The 22,791-nt window shown below is 46.7% G+C and overlaps 1 protein-coding gene across 3 annotated transcripts in view; it reads right to left on the bottom strand.

Moving 5' to 3' along the window:
* Positions 1–22,791, bottom strand: part of LOC126999907 (mucin-5AC-like) — a 100,313-nt gene that overhangs the window by 50,632 nt on the left and 26,890 nt on the right. Inside the window, exon 1 of one of the 3 annotated variants that reach the window (XM_050863056.1) lies at positions 312–483. The exons of the other annotated variants lie outside the window; for them this stretch is intronic. The gene's annotated coding sequence lies outside the window, so the exon portion shown is untranslated. Of the gene's footprint in view, positions 1–311; positions 484–22,791 lie in introns of those variants that run through there. 3 annotated transcript variants of the gene reach the window in all.

The following is a 22,791-nucleotide window of genomic DNA, read 5'->3' as shown; positions in this document are numbered from 1 at the left end:
GTATACGTGTCAAGAGCACATTTGATTTATTTGACTTGATTTCTATTTCGTAAAGTAAACATAAATGAGAAAAAAACTGAGGCTAAAACATTAATCTAAATATATAACTTTATTAACAACTCTTGCCAACGCGCACCACTGCTGAACTACCACAACATTAACATAAGTGTGACCACGAAACGGAGATGAACACCGAGGCCACGCGCAGCTAAAAGCGTATGCCCCAAGCTTTACCTTACTCTTTACTATAGGAAACTGCTCCGTGAATGTGCCAAGCGTGTTACCCGTGAGCTATACGTGCCTCTCCTCACCTAGGCGATCTTGGGACTCGCGTTCATGTCATCTTCAGTAACTACTCGGGTACGAACTTCCGCCTAGCTGTACGCCGTGAAGAGTATATGTTCGGGGGTGCGCCAGACTCACTCACTCATCACTTCTCACTCCACTAAACTCGCAGGCGCCTTCGCTCATCCATCCCTCGCTTACACACTCAGGGCACTGCACACCGCCTCAAAAAGCACAGGGAGTGGGACTGAGGCGTGTCCGGGAGTGCCGACAAACACACCTCTGTCCTCGCCCCACTCTTACCTCCCTCCCTCCCTCCTCCTTTACCTCCTCGCACTTGCTTCACCTCTCAGGCAAATCCTCAGACCTCTCAAGTCTCTGCAGCCTGAGAACGTGCTCTGCAACACCAAGGTCTTCCCCCGACTGTAACATCAGGAAGACAGGAAAGCAGAAGCCAGGAGGGTGTCTTGAGACTACACACACACACACACGAGCGGTGAGGTGTGGGTATGAGGGGTCGCGTGTTGCATCCCCTTCTTTCCTCCCAGCCACACCCCTTCCCCCTCCTCCTGCCACTCACCCTCCTCGCTGTGCCTCTTCTTCAACCCGATCGTGTTCTCCATGCCTCTTTTTCTGTCTCTAAACCTTCTTACTGCTCCACACTTCTCTCTCTCTCTCTCTCTCTCTCTCTCTCTCTCTCTCTCTCTCTCTCTCTCTCTCTCTCTCTCAAGTATCAGCCTCCTCTTCCTCCTCCTCCATATCTTCTGTTGCTGCTACTTCTACCTCTACTGTTACCTATCCCATACCCTTCACCTTATCGCCGGAGGACTTGACTTAACACTAGAAGCCCCAACGGAGTCTTTCGATTAGCCTCTAAGCTGAAACTTGGCCTGCCTCACCCCCATCCTCTCGTGCCCCCGCCAGTAACCTCACACCGCTCACTCAAACTCGTCCCTCACCCCTCACACCGCCCCCGCCCCTCCCGGAGACATATTCGCCCCAGCAGCACCGTGTCGCCGCCTCTACTTCTTCCGTCAGTTTACAGCTTCCACCTATGCTAGCTTCTTTTTTTCTCTCTTTGACTGTGGGGGGAGGGGGGGGGGTACATGGACAAACACGCGTATAGAGGGTGAGTGGCGAGAAGGTAAACAAAAGGGCAAGATGGTAGTTATTAGTATGAAATAAAATGTATGAAAGGGAATGAAAGGTCAGAGATAAAGGAGTGAATTAAAAAGCAAGAGACAAAGAGTCAGTGATACGTTTACGAAGTTTTTTTTTAATTGTCTTATTTAGTTCAGTCTCAGCTCAGAGCAGCCACCGAGGGCTCCCATACTGGCTAGCGTCCACTCCTCCATTCCGTGCGGCGTGCCTTGGTGGACCAGCTCTGGGAGTTCCACGTAAACAAAATTACGTAATAAATCATCTCATGAATATCCAGAATCTAAAGGGACAGTGTTGAATATGAAAATTTGCGATGACTACACTGTTATAAATTTGAAGTCGTTTACCCTTAAATTACCATTTTCTACACCTTAAGACACAGAGAAAATGGATTTATAGGCTAACTTAGTTATCCACTACACCTCGTAGACCCTACACGATGGCAGTGACGGGATGCTGGGGCAGGCAAACAAAAGTCAGGCAAAATATTCACAGTGTCTTCCCATGATTTATAGTCCAGCTGAGATTCTGTGTATAATAAAATAACATATTCCTGAATATATATTGACATGTAGGTTAAACAATTTGATTACGAAAAACCACACACAACGAAGGCCATGTGTCAGCACCTTAAACATTTCCTTTCAGCATTACTCCCGGGGACTGTTAACACCTCACATTACTTTACAACTTGGGATAAACTAGAAGTAAGAGATTGTTCTTGAACTTTAAGCAAAGGTCACCGCAAACATTTTGGCCTCGAAACCTTCCCTACACTTTATACTACAACCCTCCACTGTGAAACAACGAACATAGTGTTACTGGAGGGGGGGTGGAGAACTCATATGTATGTGTGTGTGTGTGTGTGTGTGTGTGTGTGTGTGTGTCACTCGTTACGTCTGTTGCGAGGAACTTAGAAAATCGGGAGGGGTAAACGTGTAAAGCTTCGGTAACAATAAACGAAGAAACGTGTTGGCTGGGGGAGAAGAGGGGGCGCGAGAAGGGAGGGCTGGCGGCTGGGTATATTTACGGTGGGGCGTGCCTCACCTGGGCGGCGGGGCCAGGCACGTGCGGAGGGAGGAAGGCTGCATAGGGGTTCAGCGGGGCGGGCGGACAACACTAATAGGCACGGAGTTCAGGGTTGAAGGAGGGTAAGGCATGAAGGAGGAAACAGCCATCAAAATAATAATTGCGAGTACTGCATCAGTGAAATGTGCCCCTACTTGATAATGAACGAACTCCCTCCCTGACCTGCCGGGCACAGTCACCACGTCATGTCTGTCATCCCGTCACTGGGCCCCCGCAGACTGCCCTGCATCGTCATGCGGGAGGAGTGTGTGTGTGGTTGTGTGAATGTGTGTGTGTATATATATATATATATATATATATATATATATATATATATATATATATATATATATATATGTATGTATGTATTACAACTGTAGCTAGACTTCCGTTTATCTCAATATTCAAGAGGATTCAGGTGGATGTGGAGATAACTAATACCAGTACTTGAATGATGCGTGAGCCAGCATTGCGGCACGTCACTGTCCTTCACGCGTCACTAATATTACGAAGAAATGAAGAAGCGTTTCTTATTTTTTTTTTATTAAAAGAATGTGACCAGCTGTCACGCCGCAGCCGGTTACGCGGCCCCCCGCAGACATCCGCCGCTGGCTGCACCGGCGGCCGCCGCCATGCCATGTTGAAAGATATTTGTGAGCTGACCCGCCCCCTAATAATCTTGGGATACTCAAAATGGCCTGTAAACCCCCCCCCCCCTCTCTCTCTCTCTCTCTCTCTCTCTCTCTCTCTCTCTCTCTCTCTCAAAGGAGTCTGAGGGAGGGAGCAGAGGCAATATCTGGCAAGTCAGTATTTACGTGTCTACTCGTGACCTCCACTGTGCCGGCCTTTGATAGTTCCCTTCAAAGTCACCTGCTGGGAAGGGAGGCAGCGAGGAGGCGGCGGGCGCGGGAGACTAAAGGATGGTGAAGAGACTATGAAAAAGACCCATTAAACAAAACTACCTCTCCCCCCTCTCTTCCTCCTCCCTCATTAGTGCCTCATCTCCCTGTTTCTGCCTACCCCTCACCCCCGCCCCCCCCACACACACACTTTCATCCCCTTCCTTGACTCCCCCCCACAGCAGCACAAAGGCCTCTCCTTCCCTTCCGCCCCTCTTTCCTCCCTCCCTCAGTTCATGGCTGCCTTCCCTCCTGCGCCCACTGCTACTTTAAACAGCGCCCATTCCTCACTATCCCTCCCTCGATTCCTACTCCAGCTTTTCCTCTTGCCCCTCCTCTCACAAACACTTTCCTTTTTCTTTACGTTTTACCGTGTGTTAAGTTCAACCCTAATCTTTACAAGTCGTTCTAAATTAAGTTTGCTCTCACTCGAACGCGCTAACACACACACACACACACACACACACACACACACACACACACACAAATATACACGCAGAAGAGGAAGAAGAAGAAGAAGAAGAGGGAGAAGAAACTGAACAAGAATGAGAGACGAGACGAGACGAAAGAAACAAAAGAAAAACGAGACGAAACGAGGGAGAGACGAGAGGGAAACGAGAACGAGGACGAGAGGAAAACGTCTGAGAACCCTCATATCCAATCTAATGGTTTCTTTTACTGCGTCTTCTTGCTCATCTTCCACTCTCTTCAGTACTTGGCCTTTACCCTCCTCCTTTTCGTCTTCCCTTTTCCTCTTCCGCCTCTGCCTCCTCCAGCCTCTCCGTGCCTCAGCCTCCGCCAGTGGTTTAGATCAATAGGGTTTGTCGCAACTCTACCTGCGGCGGCTCTCAACGCCATGCCCGGCTGGAGGGACAGGGATAGGAAGAAGGGCATGGGGTGTAGAGTGGGTTAGAAGGGGAGAAAAAGAGGGGAGGGAAAATGAAGAAAAGAAAATAAAGAAAGGGAGATGATGGTGGCAGGAGAGATAAGGTCATGGAAAGATAGTAAAAAAGGTCAAGAAAGGGAAAAAAGGAAAGAAAGATAGGAAAATAAGGGGATAAAAAGGAGGGGAGTAGCAGAAAAAGAATAAACGAAAGAAAAGAAAGATGATGATGGCAGGAGAGGAAAGAAAGATGGTAAAATGATAAGAGGAGAAAAAGAGGGGAGTAGCAGAAAGAGAAGAAAGAAAGAAAAGAAAGTAGATGATAATGACAAGAGGGACAAGAGGGGTTAAGAAAAGGAGGGGTAAGAAAGATAGCAAAGAAGGAAAAAAAGAAAGGAAAGAAAAAAAAAAGTAAGAACGTTTATGATAGTGACTTGAAAGACATAAGGCCAAGAAAAGGAGAGAAGAAGGAAAGATAAGAAGACGTGAGAAAGATAGGACGATGAAGAAGCGGAGAAAGGGAGGGAGGTGACAGAAAAGGAAAAAAAGAAGCAGACGAGGACATATCAAAGGGGAGATAGAAAGGGGTGATAATAGAAAGAGAAGAAAGGGAGATGAGGAGGAACGAAAATAGATGTAAGGAGAAAAAAGTTAGCTGAATGATATAAAAAAAAGGTAGAAGAACGAGACATGATAATGGTAGGGGCAAAAAGAAGAAGAGGGGGAAGAAGTAAAAAGGAGGGGGTATAGGAGTAGGGGAGAGGAAGAGGAGAAAGGAAGAGGTGCAAGAAAAGAAAGGTAGATAAGAAAGCAGTGAGGTAAGAGAAATCGCGAAGATAACAAGCAGGGAAGACGGGAAACAAAAGATAACCTTCCACCATAAATGACATGTGAAAAGATAAGGAAGTCAAATGGGAAGGAAAGAAAGACATGGAAAGCAGCGGATAATTGAATTTAAGCCAGACTATGAGCGAGGGAGTGAACCAACATCAGCGGGCGTTAGAAGGGGACAATCAGGCAGAAGCGGCCGGCGAATGTGTGGAGGAAAGTGGGCAGCCAGTAAGTGAGAATTAAGGGGCGAGAGAATGTGATGGCGAGGTGGAAAATGGGAACGCAGCCATGAACGTGGAGGGACACAGGCGGCAGGAGGAAGAGGGCTGGTGAGGGGGAGGGAAATGAAGAGGCAGCAGTGGGAATATTAGCAGACGGTGATGGTGAGGTGGAAAGGGGAAGAAAGCAGAGAGGTAAGGGCTGGTTATGCAGGAAACAGGAAGCATAAAGGAAGACAGGAATGTATGGTGATGAGAGAAGAAAATGCCATCCATTGAAAAAAAAAAGAGAAAAAAGAAAAAAGAAGACTGGACTGAAGACTTAAATGATGGACTGAGGTGATTAGTAAGGCTGTAAAGGGGGAGGGAGAGAAAACTAAAGGGTGACTAGGCGGAAAATAGAGGACATAAAGGAAGATAAGAAGGTATGGTGATGGAGGTAATGAAAAAAACCGAAGACTTAAGTGAACTAAGGTGATTAATGAGGGTGTAAAGGGGAAGGAGAGAATAATAAAGGGTGACTAGGCAGAAAATAGAGGACATAAAGGAAGATAAGACGAAGGAAAAAAAAAAAAAAAAAAAAAAAAAGCTGAACTGAGGTGATTAATGAGGGTGTAAAGAGGAAGGAGAGGAAAGTAAAGGGTGACTAGGCAGAAAATAGAGGACACAAAGGAAGATAGGAAGGTGTGGTGATGAAGGTAAAAAAAAAAAATAAATAAATAAATAAATAAATAAAATAAAAAAAACGAAGACTTAAATGAACTGAGGTGATTAATGAGGGTGTAAAGGGGGAAGGAGAGAAAAGGAAGGGGTGAATGGGCAGATAACAGAGGGCATAAAGAAAGGGAGGACGGTATGGGGATGAAGGTAATGTCTTCCTTTGAAAAAAATAAAATAAATAAATAAATAAATAAATAAATAAAAACCGGACCTAAATGGACTGAGATGATCAACTAAACTACTTATATGGTACTGAAAAAAGTGTTAAGTCTTACAGCAACGGGTACAGATTGGATAAACACAGGTCCAGGGGGTAGATGGGCAAGAACTGGTTTCAGAGTAGGTAGTGGAAGAATGGAACCAATCAAGGAAGTATATAGTTTATGCAAAGACGACTGAAGGCTACAAATGGAGGTTAGTTGGGTATGTGAATGGGGAGGGGGAAGCAGATCGTAAATAACTGGTTCTCCGGAGCTACCAAGGCAGAACGAGTTGCCTTTTGAAGCATCCGAATATCCTAGTGTATCCTTTTGTGTCCTTTAGTATGTAGCATGACCACGGGGGCAGGTACTAGCGGCAGACATGCGACAGAGAGATATGCATGAACAGGAGACAGGAATGGAGGACACGGATACGAGGAGACGCGGGCAGTAGTGGGCATGGGAGAGCTACTGGGGCGCTTCCATTGTAACCCGATATCCCGTCCGACGAGCCCGAGGACTAGCCAAGGGTGGGGAAAGCTGACAGGAGCGGTGGGCACGGGTAGGATTGGGTAGACAGCCCTGGGCCTATCTTAAACATTTCGGGGCTCACACAACAACATTGGATAAGGGTTTCGTAGAGGTTGCTGTGGGTGTTTCCATTGGTAGTTTTATGAGGCTAATGATAGTCTGACAGGATAACACTCATGGGAACTAGACTAATCTCCTGTGTGCCCTTTGGAAATATTTGTTGTGGGAGCCAAAAGCACCTGAGAATATGAGTCCTGGGTCGGTTTTCTCAGACGATTCCCCCATTCTTACATCAACTATTTCCAAAGATCGTAGAGGAGGTCAATCGGGTTCTCATAAGCGTGTTTCACATTCATAGTATATAAGCTTTGTCAAACTACCACCAGGGTCATAAAACTACCCATGGAAAGGCTTACAAGTCCTACTAAAGTCTTGACATATGTGTGTGCTTGGCGGCGAAATGAGAATATGACACCTGGGCTCGGGTGAGGGTTATTCTGCTGTAAAGTGATATTTGGTCCGTGAAGCGTGAGGCCTGACGGAGGGACTACTGGGTCAGACGGCGTCATCTGTAGAGCCCAGGCGTAGACTCAGCCAGGAACGTTGTAGGTGTGTTGAAGACTGAACGGCAAGGTGCACAGTGGCAGGCAGATGTTAGATGGTAAAAAAATAAAATAATTGCATGATGAAAACGGGGATGAGGCAGACGAAGCAAGGGATGGGTGTAATAAAGTTAGCTAATAGACGTCATTTTAGGAGGATGACTGGGTGTAAGATAGAAGAAAGGAGGTTAGAAAAGAAGAGAGAAATACAGAACACGAGGAGCAAGTTAACAAGGAAAGAAAGGCACGGGGTTGATGCAATGTGGAAGAAGTTAGGAGAGAAGGAAAAAAGATGCATGTTGAGATGAGGAAAGAATGAAGTAAGATGAGAGGTTAAAAAAGAGAAGGAAAAAAAATGAATGATTCGGCGAGGTGAAAACTGATGCAAGATGACATTCCGAGACTAGAAAATAGCGGGAAACTGTAGCACGATGACGCACGCGATGAAATAGATGCATGACAGAGGATAAAAGACAAAAAAAAAAAGAAGACAAGGTAAAACTAAAGTAAAATGACAGAGTTTAAACGGAGGAAAGATAAACAGAACACGTAACACGACGACCAAGTGAACAAGGAAGGCAAGACCAGGACAAAAGGAAGGGAGAAAGGGAGGAAGGGAGGGAGGAAGGGAGGGAGGGGTAACCTACTCATCCCCCTTCCTTCCCCCGTCACGAGCAGGTTTCCTCACCCTTTAAATCAAGTGAAACCCCGATGCCTTGGCCAGGTGGCGCGAGCAGTGTTTATTTACCAAAGGGAGGGGGAGAGGGGGAAGGGGAGGGGAGTAAAGGGAAGGGAGGGAGAGGGGAAGGGAGGTAAGTAAAGGGAAGGGAGGAGAGTAAAGGGAAGGGAAGGGAGGGAGAGGGGAAGGGAGGTAAGTAAAGGGAAGGGAGGTAAGTAAAGGGAAGGGAGGAGAGTAAAGGGAAGGGAAGGGAGGGAGAGGGGAAGGGAGGTAAGTAAAGGGAAGGAAGGAGAGTAAAGGGAAGGAAGGGAAGAGAAGGGAGGGAGGGGAAGGGAGGAGAGGGAAGGAAGGAGGAAGGAGAGAGAGAGAGAGAGAGAGAGAGAGAGAGAGAGAGAGATGGAGGGAGAGGAGAAAAAAGTAAAGGGAAGAGAGAGAGAGAGAGAGAGAGAGAGAGAGAGAGAGAGAGAGAGAGAGAGAGAGAGAGAGAGAGAGAGAGAGAGAGAGAGAGAGAGAGAGAGAGAGAGAGAGAGAGAGAGAGAGAGGGAGAGGGGAAGGAAGGAAATTAAAGGGAAGGGAGGAAGAGGGGAAGGAATTAAGAGGAGTAAATGTGAGGGAGAAGACGATGAGGGGGCAGGGGAGGAAAGCAGAGGAAAGGAGATGATGAAGGGAAAGGGAGGAGGCGATGAGGGGAGAGGAAGGAGAGGAAGGGGAAGGTAGGGAGAGGGCAGAGGGAGGAGAGTAAATTGAAGCAGGAAACACGCGGAGCTGAGGTGAATGGAAAGAAAAGATGAGGAAGAAGATGAAATAGAGTGTACAAGGTGAAGTTCTGGAGGCTCACTCTGGCAACGCATGATGAAAGACCCCCCCCCCCCTCTCTCTCTCTGTGTGTGTGTGTGTGTGAGAGAGAGAGAGAGAGAGAGAGAGAGAGAGAGAGAGAGAGAGAGAGAGAGAGAGAGAGAGAGAGAGAGAGAGAGAGAGAGAGAGAGGCCACCAGACAGACAGACGGACAGCTGTCTTTAACTTATCAACTGGGTAAGATATTTCGAGCAGAAGGACGAGAAGGTTGAGGAGGAGATAAAAGTGGCCGAGGAGGAGGAGGAGGAGGAGGAGAGGAGGAGGAGGAGGAGGAAAAGGAGGACCAGGACGAGAAATAATAACAACAACAACAATAATAATAATAATAATAATAATAATAATAATAATAATAATAATAATAATAATAAGAAGAAGAAGAAGAAGAAGAAAGACAATGAGGAGTGAAAGAAGATGAACACCAACAAGAAGAACAAGAACATTAACCCGGACGAAAGAGAAAATAAAAACAAAACAAAACAAAACCGAAAGGAAGAGACAGACCAGGAAAAGTTTAGACAAGAGGAAAGCCAAATACGGATATGACCAACACGCGGGGGTTATACACGTCATTTCCCATCCTCCCTTCGTTCCTCTCCCTTCCTAGAACGACAAGGGAAGTCACGAGTGTTGGGGCGTGGATGAAGGCAGGAAAAGGATCATGCGGAGGGCGGCGAAGCGGGCATTATCATCTGACACCTCGTGATCGGCAAGCTGATGAAGAGGATGATGGGATGACAAAAGGGGTGTGTGAGGATCGGCGGGTGGGTGGGTGCAGGGGGAAAGTGCGTGGAGGTGGGAAGACTAGGTGCGTGGGTGTGTTTGTTTTGAGGTGGCTAGGAGAGAGGTAAGAGTGTGATGGAATGAGGGGAAGACTAGGTGCGTGGGTGTTTGTTTTGAGGTGGCTAGGAGAGAGGTAAGAGTGTGATGGAATGAGGGGAAGACTAGGTGCGTGGGTGTGTTTGTTTTGAGGTGGCTAGGAGAGAGGTAAGAGTGTGATGGAATGAGGGGAAGACTAGGTGCGTGGGTGTGTTTGTTTTGAGGTGGCTAGGAGAGAGGTAAGAGTGTGATGGGATGAGTCAGTGGTGTGTGCGTGTGAGGCATGAGTTGTGGAGTGCGTGAAGCGTGGAGTGTTTAATGACAAGAGTGTGGTGATGTGTATTTGTGGAGTGTGTGGAGCGTGGAGTGTTTGACAAGATGTGTGGTAGAGCGTATGAAGCTTGGAGTGTATTGAAGTGTGTTTGTTGAGTTTGAAGTGTGGACTGTATTAATTTTGATAAGTGTGGTAGAGTATATGAAACGTAAAGTGTACTAAGACTGGAGTATGGTAAGGTCTGTTAAGTGTGAAGTAAATGCTGTGTGGAACTGTAGAATATGTATGGAGTGTGACGTGCAGTGTGAAATAAGTGTGTGTATGTGTGTGTGTAGGGGGGGGGGGGAGGGGGGGGGACGGGCGGGGTGAGGGAGAGCGTGAGCGTGGGTGTGACGGGATGAGGCATGAGGACTGAGGAGGCGGCGTTTGGACACTGCCTTGACCACTCCATCAACATGCTTAGTTTACTTTAGCTGCTTACATAACCGCATTCATGGCTAAATATAACTCTCTCTCTCTCTCTCTCTCTCTCTCTCTCTCTCTCTCTCTCTCTCTCTCTCTCTCTCTCTCTCATTTTTTTTACATTTTACATATTGCAATTGAATACATCTCTCTCTCTCTCTCTCTCTCTCTCTCTCTCTCTCTCTCTCTCTCTCTCTCAGTGTAAACATGCTGATAACACCATAACTAAAGTGCCGCCATCCGTAACGCAGGCGCCTTCAGCACTTCCAACACACAACATCAAACGGACAGTGGTTGCACACACGAGATGCCTTACGGTGCAAACAAAACCCAGGAATGCCATTAATAGGAGCACCACCACCCAAGAAAGAACAATGATAGAACTGACGATTGTTAAGCGCCACTAAGACCTTGATGTGACGGTGGGTTAAGTCAGTGGTTAAGTCCCCTTACAGTGCAAACAAAACCCAGGCATGTTATTAATAGAAGGACAATTACCTAAGAAAAAACTTGGTAAAGCTGACTATTGTCCCCTGGCAAAGATCTTGATGTGAGAGTCAGCTTAGTTCTCAAAGCTCTGAAGCTGACGGATAAATTAAATTTCGTTTTAATTTGTAGTAGCATCTCTTTCAAATGAAGTAATTTTAACTTCCCGAAATAAATAAATAAAGAGCTTGCATCAGTTCTGACTCACGCTGCTTATTTCGTTTCACCACTTCGTTAAGAATACCACGAAACAGGGCGCCTCACAGCGGATACTGACGCTGAGTCGCTGTGGATACGGAGACAAAGGGTCGATCACAACTTTATTTTTTTATCTATTTTCCTCTGCCTTATATATATGGATTTTGTTTGACGCTTGGACACACTGCAACGTTCACTCATATAACAATCCTACCAGCGTGACGATTTAACGAGCAGATGAACTTAAAAAGACGTCACTGCAGCAGGAGGAGGAGAAACAGACAGCTCTTAACTGACTGTCGTGTTTTCATAAAGGAGCGGCGTCTAATTTTAGCATCGGGATCGACAACGACTGGGGTTCGGAACTTCGGACACGTCTTGCAGCGAGACTGACGAGCGAAGGCCGACGAGATAACTGTTTATTGTAATTGGCGGAACGACGAATATGGAGCGGACTGTATTGCCCCCCTAACCCCCCGGACCCCCCCCCCCCCCCGCGCACACTTCCCTTGTTAATTAAAGTTTGTAAAATGAATTATGTCTGGTGTTAATTATTGCACGCGCGAACCCATAACGAACCTTCACTGGCATCTGGGTCGACATTGTATTTCATTGTGTTTGTTTGTTTAATCTGGTAAAGACACGAGGCAGTTACGTAACGCTGATCATAAAGCATCTCGAGCAAACACTCACAGTACCATCTGTATCAATGACTGTCCGACCACGAGTGTTCATTATGATTGCTGACCACAAATCGAATGTTTACCTTATGGACGATCTCTCTCTCTCTCTCTCTCTCTCTCTCTCTCTCTCTCTCTCTCTCTCTCTCTCAAACGGAACAGAGAGAGTGGACGGGAGTTAGTGGGGAAAGGAGGAAAGGGAAAAGAGGGAAAGGAAAGGAAGGAAAGAGAAGGATGGGTATAGGAGGGAAGGGGAAAGGAGGGAAGAAGGATGGGGAACGGAGGGAAGGATGGGTAAAGGAGGGATGGAGAAGGATGGGTAGAGGAGGGAAGGGGAAGGAAGGGGAAAGGAGGGAAGTGGGAAGGAATAGAGGGCGCAGTGCTATGCTAAGCTATTCCTTCACTATGTTATTGTTACAAGCACGAGCCGTCTGTCTGGTAGGGCTGCGATGACGGCCCTCCACTTCCCCGGGATCATAAACACTCTTCCCCCTCCCCCTTTATAACACTTTTCCTTTCTCTGTGTGTTTTCTTATCTAATTTTACAACTTGTCTATTTTCTTACAGTACTATGTCAAACCTCGTCGTGTCCCGTCTTTTGAAACTATTTCTTATATATATTTTTTCAAGCTGTGATTCCATTTTTATTTTTTTTTATTTTTATTTTATTTATTTTTATTATTATTATTATTTTTTTTTGTGTGTGTGTGTGTTCTTGCCTGTTTGCACTTTCACAGGATTGAGTTAAGCTCGTATAGTCCCGTATTTTATCACGTTTCTCTTCACTGATCTTTTTTAAAACTCGTGTAAGATATTTTTTGCATACACAATTTCGTTTGGTAAAGTGTTCTGACAATATGCGAGTGTGTGTGTGTGTGTGTGTGTGTGTGTGTGTGTGTGTGTGTGTGTGTGTGTGTGTGTGTGTGTGTGTGTTTCCTCTCCTATTTCCTCTCCTCCTCCTTTCCTTTCAACAGCTCCGTATTTCGTGTATTAACTTCAAATCTGCAGTAGTTTATTTCTTTTTCTTATGTGTTGGACGAAATTTCTGTTGCATTTTAAAGGGAATTGTACTTTTTATGTGGTCAGAATAGTAGCTGTGTGTGTGTGTGTGTGTGTGTGTGTGTGTGTGTGTGTGCGGGGTGGGGTGGGGTGGGTTGGGGTGGGTTTGGGTGCAACACCACAATCCTCTCCAGTGTGTGTAACCTGACCTGGGAACCCCCGCCTCTAGAGTTCGCGGCTCCGGGGTCACCTCTCCTCCCCCCACCACACACACAATCCCCACTCCCCCTTCTCCACTTCCCCCATAATCCCCATCTTACCTTACCATACAACCCCCTTTCCTCCCTCCCCCCAATCCATTCACCCAATACTCTTTCCAATATTCTCTCCCTATTCAAACAAACAACCTCCCTTCACTCTCCACCCTTTTCCTAATACCCAGCTTTACCTTAATAGACAGACCCCATACCTTTCCCTAATCTAATAGCCCCTTACCCTGATCCCTTATACAAACTCAATCCTACATCCTATCTGAGCAAACAACCACTCCTCTTATTTCTTTAACTCACCCCCCATTCCTTATCTAGCAAGCCCCTTCCTTCCTTCCATTCCCCTCCATTCATAAATAATTCCTTTCATCAAGCTCTCCCTATTCCCATACTCACATCCTCTTCTTGGTTCTTACTTTCATCTCTCCCCTCACCCCTTGAACCCACGACCATCCCCCCCCCCCTCCCCAGTCTTCCTTCTCCCTCTTTCTCACCGCATAATGCCCTCTCCCTTACCTTCCCTCCCTTACCACACCCTTCCCCCTGTCTGTCACTCCCCCCACATTCTTCTTCCCTCAGTCCCTTCACCCCTCCTGCGTCTCGTTCCTTCCTGCCTTCCTTCCCACATTCTGCCTCCCTCGCGCCGCCCTAACAAGAAAAAATAAGAAACATTCCCGGGGTGTTAAGTTACGTCGCGTTCGCAATCCGTACTCTTCACCTTTACACCTTTCCCGCTCCTCCTCCTCCTCCTCCTCCTCTTCCTCATCCTCACCACCACCTCCTTCTCTTACTCATTCATTCACACTGCTCTCTTCCTCTATTCTCCGTCTATCCCTGAACACGTCCTTTATCCCTGGGTTCCTCTGTGTCCCTTTCAACATCTCCTCCGCCTCCTCCTCCTCTCTCTTCCCTCCACCCACACCTTAATCCCCTAGCATGTCCCCCTTTACCTCATCCCCGTGTCCAAATTCCTCCTCACCACCATAATCACCAGCACCGCCATAATCACCACCACCACCACCACCACCCTTCCTCTCCCCCCACACCTCCCATGCCTTAATCCAAACGTTCTTAATCCTCGACCATGTCCCCCTCGCCTCGCCCCAGTCTTCCTCTCTCACCCATGGTCTCATAAATTTGTCTGTTGTTGTTTTCTTACCCTAACGCGAAGGCTCATAGCTCGTACTCCAGCACCCCAGTTCGCCTGTTTGAAGAGCCACTCGTAGGAAGTTATAGGGGACTTTCATGGACTGTGTTATGATGCTGGTGGTAATTTAACATTGAACTTAAAAATCACCCTTGAGAATCCGGTTAATCTTTGCTGTGGCCTTGAGAAATAGTCAGAATGGGAGTTCGATACGTTTAAGAATTATGGAGTCAAGATTGGTATAGCTACAGACGCTTAAAAGCCACGCCAGACGCAAAGAAGAGAGAGTATATATTATGCTCTCACCGCCTCCCGCCTCCACAGCTTGGCGTGAGAATAGCGGCTCCTGTCTGGACGTTACCTTTCCTTCCCGCCTCTCCACAGGTATACCACTTAGAGGGAGCTTTCTTTTTTCTTTTTTTTTCTTTCCTCCCTCCATTGTTACTTTTTCTTTTCACTTCCCTCTCTCATTCTCTTATACTCTACCTCCTCCTCCTCCTCCTCCTCCTCCTCCTCCTCCTCCTCCTCCTGATCCTTACTCGCTGAAGGCAGGGTATTGTGGTGGCTCGTTTGCCCTCCTCCGCCCGACCCTTCCCTCCATCCCACCACTTCCGCCCGACCAAACCCCACCTCCACTCTCTCTCTCTCTCTCTCTCTCTCTCTCTCTCTCTCTCTCTCTCTCTCTCTCTCTCACCTACGCCCACACATGGTCTCTGTTCCTTTCTTTCTTTTTCCTTCCTCTTTCTTACTTGTTTCCTCTCCCGTACAGCTTGCTCACTTATTCCACTATTCTTCTCTCATTCTTTCCTCCAATGCTTCTCTGCCTCACCTTTAATCTCTGCTCACATCCTTTCCATCCTAGCCTGGCACCCACACAGCCAGCAGGCGCGTGGTGCAGAGAGCATAAAAATATTTCTTGGTAAACTCAATTTTGACACCCTGGTCCAACAAAGCGCTTGCCAAAATCCTGCCCCACGTGACTCCTGTGTAAAGTGGACGTCCAAGGAGAAAGTTATGTACTCCGCCGCCTCACCTATACCTGCTCCTACCTGTTATTTGATGCCTACTGTCTCAACTATCGTCTCTAATTCTCTGCTATTAATTCACCCGATGCTCTTTCCAATATCCTTCCCCTATTCAAACAAACAAGCGCCATACCTCTAAACCTCCACCATTTACCCCAATCACTAAATAAACCCAATGCATTTCCCTAGTCCCATAACCCCTTAACCTAGTCCCTAATACAAACTCAATCCTACTTCCTACCTGAGCAAACAACCCTCCCTCTTGTTTCCTACGTACAACGAAGAAATTTTGAAAATGTAAGAATTCTTGGTCGTTTTTTAGTGTATAATTAATTTAGGGCCGCAAGTATGACAATATCTGATAAAGAATTCGAGTCATTGGCTTACGATAACGTGACCTAATTAAAAATATAAAGTTTGGGGCGCAAAGTTTGTCGAACACTCCATGCCATCAAAGGCCAATATCCCGCCGAAGGGAGGGAGGGAGGGAGGAAAGGAGGAAGGGAGGGAGGGAAGGAGGAAGGGAGAGAGAGAGAGAGAGAGAGAGAGAGAGAGAGAGAGAGAGAAATGTGTGTGTGTGTGTGTGTGTGTGTGTGTGTGTGTGTGTGTGTGTGTGTGTGTGTGTGTGTGTGTGTGTGTGTGTGTGTTATCAGCATTTATACAGCAAATATATACTAAACAGATAACGATAATGATTAACATAAAAATAAATAACAGAATCAACTAGAACAATATCACCAAAATATCAATAGACTATCACCAAAATAAAGAAAAATATGAAAACACTTCAAACACTTCATTCCACACCAGAAAATGTGGTTCGCGTTGGCTTCAAGGAAAGGAAAGCGTGCACGGCAGCTTTGATTCCCTGATAAAACCCGAGCGGCGGCGAGCAGCGAGCTGGAGGAAACAGGTCCATGGTGCCTGCCGAGCCGAGGACGCCCGCCGCTCGCTGCCCTGGATACCAAAGACCACTCACAATAACAGAAACATCACGACACTTCTGATACAATATTTCAGGATTCCATTTTGATATATGTTTTCTTAAGAGGAGCAGCGAGTTATGGCAGTTCTGAAGATGATGTTTAGCTCTTATTTTTTCTTCTTAACAGGAAAAATGGAGATAAATTAATAAAACCAGCGCTAGTTACGTCAACACTAAGCTATCGCATTCATTAACGAGAAAAAAAAGGTAACTAAGAAAATAAATCCCTTGCACTGTAACCATTTTGTTTACGTTGCCAAATAACACCTACAATTTGACGTAGTTTCGTACATGAAGGTGTTTTGAACTTGCTTTTCCTTCGTGACCGTTTTGGGGTTTGTTTACTTGCTGGTGCTGTTACGTCTAGCGTCAACACCACCATCACCACCGCAGACTCTCTCTCTCTCTCTCTCTCTCTCTCTCTCTCTCTCTCTTATTACTCACCACCACTGCTACTACTACTACTACTACTATTATTACTACTACTACGACTACTACTACTACTACTACTACTACTACAACAACCACTACTACTACTACTACTACCACTACTACTACCAATACTACTATTACTACTACTACTACTACTACTACTACTACTACTATTATTATTACTACTACTACTACTACTACTACTACTACTACTACTATCACAAGTGTTTGCATCTTTTTCTGGGCCAGTGACTTCTGCCTAAATGAAAGGGTTTGCATCGTCATAACACAGTTCATTGACTCCCCGCAGCATCCCCCCCCAATGACTCATCTACATACTACTCCTGCTACTCCCCATCACCACACCACTACTTTCTTTTTTACAGCAAGGGAGACAGCTCAAAGGGAAATAACAAAAACGACAACAAAAAAACTCGCTACTTGACGCTGTTCCGACGAAAGAAAACAACGAGGTTAATTTCAAGGTCGTAGGCAGGAGAGAATACAGAAGAAGAAAGACTGCTCGAGAGTTTTGCAACGGAAGGGATAAACGAATGAAGATGCTGGTAAACTCTTGCGTAAGGCATTAGGATAGAATACGGATGAGCAAGAGTAGAAAGTCGTGTGTTGCGGGGCAGTGAGAGGGAGGAGAGGCTACTATTACTACCACTACTACTGACGCTACTACGAATGCAACCACTAGCACAATAGGTAGATGAGGTCAGGAGAGCGATGCGTGGAGGGCGTTGGCTCTGGCACTGTTTTCCCACATGGCTTCGTGACGTAACACATAAACAAATAAACAGCCTCGTCACAGGATTATTCAACTGAGGGTGCTGGTGTTCATGCATGGTCACGCCGCTCAGAGATGTGACGTTGTATCTGTGGTAATAGCAGTAGTAATGGGAGGAGGAGGAGGAGGAGGAGGAGGAGGAAAAGGAGGAGTAATGGGTGTGTATGTTAGGTCACCAAGAAATTAGCATATAAGTCAATATTCTCAGACGCATCCACCTCTTGCATCAATCATTTTAAAGGCCGAAAAGGAGATCAGTCGCGTTCTAATAAGTGTTTTCGTAGATTCATGGCACAAAAGAATGATCAAACTACCAAAGGGGTCATAAAACTACCTCTACAAGTACCCCAAACTCCTACGAAAGCCTTGTCAAATGTGTGTCAATCGCGTTCTTATGAGTGTTTTCGTAGGTTCATGGCACAAAAGAATGATCAAACTACCAAAGGGGTCATAAAACTACCTCTGCAAATGCCCAAAACTCCTACGAAAGCCTTGTCAAATGTGTGTGTTTGGGCTACGATGTGTTTAAGAATATGGGCCTATTCTGTCCTATCTTTAAAGCAATGCCTCGGCCACCGCTGATTCCAAACACTCCCTTAAGAATGTGTCAGCTTCAGGCCCTCCTTGAAGGTCACCGTGGAGCTCGACCTTCGACCTTACATCAGCCGCCTCAGATATGGCAGGCCTCGAGGGACACACACTTGCCGCCCTCAGCACAATTTACTTTCCCGGGAATCCCACAGCTTCTACTTTAACGCAACTCTTAACTTTATTACTATATGAGCTAACGGCCAGACTAGGTATACCGCCATCATCATCATCATCATCATCACCGTTGTCATTATCACCACCACGGCTTTATTACTTTACGAGCCGACAAACAATATGTCATTCTCCTCATCCTCATCATCACCATCGTCATTATTCCAACGACAACCACCATCACCACCACCACCACTACCACCACCACCACACCCTCCCGGCATCATCAACATTAATTAAAAATGGAGCAAAAATCATAATCGCCCACATCCCGCTCTTGGCCAAACCGCACCACACACCACACAAGTCAACAGCGCTCCCTTACGTTCCCTTGAGTGTGTGTGTGTGTGTGTGTGTGTGTGTGTGTGTGTGTGTGTGTGTGTGTGTGAAGACTTACTAAGAAAAACAAGGGGGTAGACATGAGCGCGTGTTGTTGAGGCGTCTAAGGTAAGTGAGTTGCCCCCTGATAACCAGATTACGCGACGCAGCCAAACAAGACGCCATTGACCCAACATCTGCTCTCACACTGTTACGTCCTCCAACGGTCTTACATACAGTCTTCCCTCTTCTAACCCAGCCGTAAGTGAGTGTGTATCCCAAGTAACAGCAACACCATATTCGTCACTCTCATAAAATAATTGCCAAAGTCATTTTTCAGCGATCTTCAGGTTTTTCTCTACATCATTTTTTTAACATGCGACTGCCATTTTTGTATAGTTGCCTTCGTCATTCAGGGTTTGAGTGTTCTAGAATTGGCCTTTTCGTTTCTGCCTAAATCTTAAGCCAAATGAGATAATGACAGTTCTTTTTTGATTTCCTGAAAAGTAGAAAATAATGACTTAGGCGGTTTGTTTACGAAGGTGACGATATAGTCTCGACCCTCTTATCCCAGCAGTATGTGAGTGTGTGTGTGTATTCCAAGTAACAGGAACCAACCATAGTCTTACTTCCTCGAACGGTCTTACATATAGCCTGGTACCTCTTATCCCACAGCCATATGTGTGTGTGTGTGTGTGTGTGTGTCCTAAGTAACAGCAACCCAGCTTCTCTTTACATTTCGAGCTCCTGATTCAACCCCACGCGTCCCAGAAACAGCCATGCCCTTACTCCTGCTATTATTACGTATTTAGTCTGGTAGCCTTCACTTCTATGCCAGTAACAGCCAGGCCTTCCCTTCACTAGCATTGCGGTCTTCCTTCCCCAGCCCTAACCGTCCCTGTAACAGCCCAACCCTTTCTCTTGCTATAATTACGCTCTCCTGTAGCTACATAGCCTCCTCCCTTTCTACGGTCAACCCCAACCCAAAGCGACCCTAGTAACAGCCAACCTTTTGTTACCATCATTATTTTTAGTCTTACAACGCTCTCTACCCCAGCCCCAGGCCTCCCCAGTGGCAGCCAGACCAGACTATCGCTTCTTCCGCATCATTACGGGAGCGCGGCGCAGTCCATCTCAGGCCCCGCCAAGCCGCCGCCCCCGCCGCTCAGACGCCAACCAGCCGACGCCGCAGCCTCCGCCCTCGCTGCCGCTGCTGCTTCCGTCCCTGGCACCAAAAATTACGGATAGTCGGAGGTCATCACTCTTGGACTAAATCGTGTGTGTGTGTGTGTGTGTGTGTGTGTGTGTGTGTGTGTGTGTGTTGGGAAGGCGAAGCGTGTGGCGGCCCAGTCATCAAATTGTTAGTAAATTCCTTCCTCTTCGCCACAACACTCCCACTGTCCGATTATATTCTCTCTCTCTCTCTCTCTCTCTCTCTCTCTCTCTCTCTCTCTCTCTCTCTCTCTCTCTCTCTCTCTCTCTCTCTCTCTCTCTGTTTACACCTACTCCCATTACTGGTCTGAGATTCAACAGCACTCTCTCTTGTTTCCATCCGCCCGTCTTGAAGGAAACATTATTAGGTATGACGGAGCAAATAACTTGACTAATGGCTTCCGTGAGTGGCCGGAACGAACGCCAACTCCTCAGCCATCAAAGCTCGCGGTCGGAGAAAATTTAGTAGCGTGGGTGTGGCGGGAGCGGATCACGTGACTCACCTGGTAATAGTAAAGGTGTTCAGCTGCCGCACACCTGTACACCTCCCCTTCACCGCAGCCCCGGACCTGTCAACACCTTTAACCTCCTTCCCTTCAGGTTCACACACACACACACACACACACACACACACACACACACACACACACACACAAACACACACACACACACACACACACACACACTGGCGTATACACAAAATGCAGGTGCCAGACGCCAGACAGGTATACACAAGGTGAGTCACCCCCCAAAAAAGGACCGCAATGCTTTATCACGGGTTAAAAAAAGCATACGTAAGTTTAAGAGGCATTACGAGCTTCAATCAATCCTCTGAACACACACACACACACACACACACACACACACACACACACAGCTCCCTGCTCCGTTACTTCCCAGATAGAGACTCTTCCTCCATTACTTCCTCGGAACATCTGAGCCGTGCCAGACGCACATCCCACCCTCCCCCTCCCCCTCCCCCTAGGATGTTTATCGCTCCCAGGGCTACCTTCTCTCTTCTGAATAACGGCACCGTATGTATTCCGAGGGCATTTGGCGTGGCTTAATATGAAGTAGTGGAAATAAAAGTTAAAATAGCGACATTAACATAAATTGCAGGACATGTTTTGAGAGAGAGAGAGAGAGAGAGAGAGAGAGAGAGAGAGAGAGAGAGAGAGAGAGAGAGAGAGAGATAGTGACGTAAATGAGTTGGGTGAGTGTGGGTTTAATGCATCAGCTGGGTGGGTGGAGGTGGGTGGAGGGGAGAGAGTGAGGGTAAGGTGGAGGGGAGCAGCGGGAAGGTTACTGAGGCTGCTGCTTCTTATTACGTGACGCAGCAGCTCCAGGTGAGTGAGTCTAAGAACAAAAACAAACAAACAAACACCGTCGGTATGATCAAAACAACCTTAGGAGAAGTCACTGACGGCATGAACGTGACAATAAGGGAAAGAAAAGTAACAACTATATACAGAAAATAGCGATGAATCTATTGGAAGGATGTTTTTAAGACAGGTAATCATGAACAAGTGACAATAAGGGAAAGAAAAGTAACAACTATATACAGATAATCATGAACAAGTGACAATAAGGGAAAGAAAAGTAACAACTATATACAGAAAATAGCGATGAATCTATTGGAAGGATGTTTTCAAGACAGGTAATCATGAACAAGAACGAACTCTAATGGCTTTGGGACACAACTAAACACACACTGGACAAAGGACAATAAATCAAACAAGTGCGATAACACACACACACACACACACACACACACACACACACACACACACACACACACACACACACACACACACACACACACACATACAAAAAGGAATAAAAAATACATACAACGAAAAGGCAGATCACTCGCAAATACTAAGCTTCCGCAACACATCGAGGCGCATCATCTTAGGAAAAAAGGCGAGTTTTGACCCTACCTATTGCATGCAAATAAAATAAAAAAAAATCATGAACGAGGGATGTGCCGGGCGTGACTCTACAAGGACCGGAAACAGTCGGTGTAAATGACATAAGGGAGGCATTCAACGGCATAAAGAAAGGTGAGTGATGAGGGTTACCGGCCGTCCATCAAAGCTGTGAATAGGAAGGGTGGCTGAGCGCTGGAGGGAGAGGAAGAAGAGGGGAAGGAGAGGCGGGGAGGATGGAGGGGATACGAACGAGGGACACTTATACTGGGTCTTCAACACGACATCACGTTCTGTATACAAAAAAATAGTTTATGTATTCCTTTCATGTGTATCTGGATCAAAGGGGACGTAAAGGAATCCGTGAATAATACAAATGAACTGACCAGAATACGCACGACCATCTCTACGTGTGAGATGAGAGGGGGGGAGAGAGAGAGAGAGAGAGAGAGAGAGAGAGAGAGAGAGAGAGTAGGGTGTGTGATGTGACCCGACCAGCCACCAGGGTGGCCCTGACACTCCCCCCAGCGGCGGGCCGTTGCCCGCTCATCGACATATATGTACCCATTTACAATATGTAAGATGTAAAAAGAAAGAAAGAAAAGAAAAGAGAGAGAGAGAGAGAGAGAGAGAGAGAGAGAGAGAGAGAGAGAGAGAGAGAGAGAGAGAGAGAGAGAGAGAGAGAGAGAGAGAGAGAGAGAGAATGTAAAGCACCATGAGATTCTAGCTGGAAAAAAAAAAAAAAAACACCGCTCCCAGGCTGTGTGTGTATGTGTGTGTGTGTGTGTCCCGCGGCGCCGTCTGGGGAATGCCTCGTTCTGTAAGTATGAATTTCCCCGCGACACCCTCAGCCTCCCTCGATGGGCCTCAGCGGGGGAGGAGGGGGGGTGGGGAAGACTGGGGAGGAGGGGGGGGGAAGGAAGGTGAGCGTCCCATTCAACATGAACAATTACCTGTCATTAAGAAGTCCTCGCACCTGCCCCAGTCAACTACACACACACACACACACACACACACACACACACACACACAAACACACACAGAAAGAAGAAAGAGTAGTGGTGCGTGTGACA

This window comes from Eriocheir sinensis, chromosome 17, assembly GCF_024679095.1.
Source record: "Eriocheir sinensis breed Jianghai 21 chromosome 17, ASM2467909v1, whole genome shotgun sequence".
NCBI lineage: Eukaryota > Metazoa > Arthropoda > Malacostraca > Decapoda > Varunidae > Eriocheir > Eriocheir sinensis.
Note: the sequence above shows the minus strand (reverse complement) of the source record. Positions and strands in the feature narration are given on the sequence as shown.